This window comes from Malurus melanocephalus, unplaced genomic scaffold, assembly GCF_030028575.1.
Source record: "Malurus melanocephalus ecotype Western Australia unplaced genomic scaffold, MMel_1.1 scaffold_4057, whole genome shotgun sequence".
Taxonomy (NCBI): domain Eukaryota; kingdom Metazoa; phylum Chordata; class Aves; order Passeriformes; family Maluridae; genus Malurus; species Malurus melanocephalus.
The window spans coordinates 1-3,377 of NW_026627289.1; the positions used below are offsets into that span (position 1 = coordinate 1).

General features: G+C 47.7%; 1 long non-coding RNA gene across 1 annotated transcript; it reads left to right on the plus strand.

The window, feature by feature from the left end:
* Positions 1 to 1,708: 1,708 nt before the first annotated feature.
* On the plus strand, positions 1,709 to 3,184 carry LOC130588278 (uncharacterized). Its single transcript, XR_008966929.1, has 3 exons — positions 1,709 to 1,766; positions 2,329 to 2,413; positions 3,141 to 3,184. It is a non-coding gene; the product is annotated as an uncharacterized LOC130588278 (long non-coding RNA).
* Positions 3,185 to 3,377: the final 193 nt, after the last annotated feature.

The following is a 3,377-nucleotide window of genomic DNA, read 5'->3' on the forward strand; positions in this document are numbered from 1 at the left end:
ATTTACCGAGCAGGGCCTGGAAAAGAGGCTCTGCAGGACCCCCCAAATCCCCCAAAAATGCCCCAAAATCCACCCAAAACCCTCCCAAATCCCCCTAAATCCACCCAAAATTCCCAAATTTCCCCCAAAATTCCCAAATTTCCCCCAAAATTCCCAAATTTCCCTCAAAATTCCCGGAATTCCCGGATTTACCGAGCAGGGCCTGGAACAGGGAGCTCTGCAGGACCCCAAAATCCCCCAAAAATGCCCCAAAATCCACCCCAAACCCTCCCAAATCCCCCTAAATCCACCCAAAATTCCCAAATTTCTGCCAAAATTCCCAAATTTTCCCGGAATTCCCGGATTTACCGAGCAGGGCCTGGAACAGGGGGCTCTGCAGGACCCCCAGGAGCTGCTGAGCCCGGAGTCGGGGAGGGGGTCCCAGAGCCTCTTCCAGGAGCCGCCGCGCCCCTGGGAACCCCAAAAACGGGTCAGGGACCCCAAAAATGGGTCAGGGACCCAAAAAAATCCCCAGAACACCCAAAAAATGGGACAGGGACCCCAAAAAATGGGTGAAAAATCCCAAAAATGGGGCTGGGACCCCAAAAATGGGTCAGGGACCCCGAAAATGGGGCTCGGGGCACCAAAAAATGGGTCAGGGACCCCAAAAAATGGGTGAAAAATCCCAAAAATGGGGCTGGGACCCCAAAAATGGGTCAGGGACCCAAAAAAATCCCCAGAACACCCAAAAAATGGGACAGGGACCCCCAAAAATGGGTGAAAAATCCCAAAAATGGGGCTGGGACCCCAAAAATGGGTCTGGGGGCACCAAAAACGGGTCTGGGGACCCCAAAAATGGGTCAGGGACCCCAAAAATGGGTCAGAAACCCCTAAATTTGGTTTCAGGAGCCTCGGAATGGGTCTGGGGGCACCAAAAACAGGTGCGGGACCCCAAAAACCCCCCAGAACTCCCCCAAAATGGGTCAGGGACCCCAAAAAATGGGGCTGGGGGCACCAAAAATGGGTCAGGAACCCCAAAAAAACCCCAGAACACCCAAAAATGGGTCAGAAACCCCTAAAATTGGAGGAAATGGGTCTGGGGGCACCAAAATTCCCTTGGGAACCCCAAAAAAACCTCCCTGGGACCCCCCAAAATGGGTCAGAGACCCCAAAAATGGGTCAGGGACCCCAAAAAATGGGTGAAAAATCCCAAAAATGGGTGAAAAATCCCAAAAATGGGGCTGGGACCCCAAAAAATGGGTCAGGGACCCCGAAAATGGGTCTGGGGGCACCAAAAATGGGTCTGGGGGCACCAAAAATGGGACTGGGACCCCAAAAAATGGGTCAGGGACCCCCAAAAATGGGTGAAAAATCCCAAAAATGGGTCAGGGACCCCAAAAACCGGGTCAGGGACCCCCAAAAACGGGTCAGGGACCCCAAAAAATGGGTGAAAAATCCCAAAAATGGGGCTGGGACCTCAAAACATGGGTCAGGGACCCCCAAAAATGGGTCTGGGGGCACCAAAAATGGGTCAGGGACCCCTAAATNAAAAACGGGGCCGGGACCCCAAAAAATGGGATCAGAAGCTCAAAAAATGGGATTGGGACCCCCGAAAATGGGGAGGGGACACCAAAAAACGGGGTGGGGACATGAGAAAACACTAAAAAACCACTAAAAATGGGGTGGGGAGACCAAAAAAATGGGGAGAGGATCCCAAAAATGGGTTTGGGACCCCCGCAAAAAAGCCAAAGTGGCGGCGGCCGGAGGGGCGCTCTTCATCCTGGCCGGTGAGAAAAACCCCCAAAATTGGGTTTGGGACCCCCGAAAACCCCCCAAAACACTAAAAAATGGGGTTGGGACCCCCCAAAATGGGGTCAGAACCACTGAAAATGGGGTGGGGACACTAAAAAATGGGGTTGGGAGGACAAAAAATGGGGAGGGGACCCCCGAAAACCCCCAAAACACTGAAAAATGGGGTTTAGGACCCCAAAAATTGGGGTCAGGACCCTCGAAAATGAGTTTGGGACCCTCGGAAATGGCGTCGGGACCCCCCAAAACCCCCCGGGACGCCAAAAAAAACCCAAAATTTTGAAGTTTTTTTCGGATCAAATTTTGGGGTTTTTGGGGTCCAATTTTGGGTTTTTTTCAGATCAAATTTTGAGGTTTTTTTCAGGTAAATTTTGGGATTTTCAGGGTCCCATTTTGGGATTTTTGGGGTCCGATTTTGGGATTTTCGGGGTCCCATTTCAGGTTTTTTTAAGTCCAATTTTGGGGTCCAATTTTGGGATTTTTGGGGTCCAATTTTGGGATTTTTTGGATTAAATTTTGGGAATTTTGGGTTTTTTTTAGGTCTGGTGGGACTCGTGGGCTGCTCCTGGTACGGCCACAGAATCATCACCAACTTCTACGATCCCCTGGTCCCCGTCAACTACAAGTGAGCAATTTGGGGAAAATTCTGGGATTTTTGGGATTTTTGGGATTTTCGGGATTTTTGGGATTTTTGGGGAGTTTTTTGGGACGATTTTGGGGCATTTTGGAACAATTTTTATGGATTTTAATGGGATTTTTGGACATTTTTTCTGGGTTTTGGGGCGATTTTTTCCTGGTGTTGTGAGCATTTTGGGGAAAATTCAGGGATTTTTGGGATTTTTGGGATTTTCGGGGTTTTTGGGGTCTCAGGGAGATTTTCTGGGGCGATTTTGGGGTGATTTTTATGGATTTTAAGGGGATTTTTGGACATTTTTTCTGGTTTTTAGGGCGATTTTTTTCCTGGTTTTTGGGGTAATTTGGGGCAAATTTGGGGCATTTGGGATTTTCGGGATTTTTGGGATTTTTGGTGTCTCGGGAGGGTTTTTTTGGGCGATTTTAGGGCGATTTTTATGGATTTTAATGGGAGTTTTGTGTATTTTAGGACATTTTTTTCTCTTTTTTGGGATAATTTGGGGCAAATTCGGGGCTTTTTGGGATTTTTGGGGTCTCGGGGAGTTTTTTTGGGTCGATTTTGGAGCATTTTGGAACAATTTTTATGGATTTTATGTAAATTTTGTGAATTTTGCTCTATTTTAACTGGGATTTTTTGTATTTTTTCTCATATTTCGGGTTATTTTAATGCAGATTTTTGCTGATTTTGGTTCATTTTGGGTTAAATTTTCCCATTTCAGGTTCGAGATGGGCCCCGCGCTGTTCCTGGGCTGGGCGGGGTTGATTTTGGGTTAATTCGGGGCTATTTTAGGTTATTTTGGGTTATTTTAACCGGGATTTTTTGTATTTTTCTGTAATTTTAAGCTATTTTAACCGGGATTTTTGCTGATTTTGGTTAATTTTGGGTTCATTTTCCCATTTTCTCTATTTCCAGGTTCGAGATGGGCCCCGCGCTGTTCCTGGGCTGGGCGGGGGCG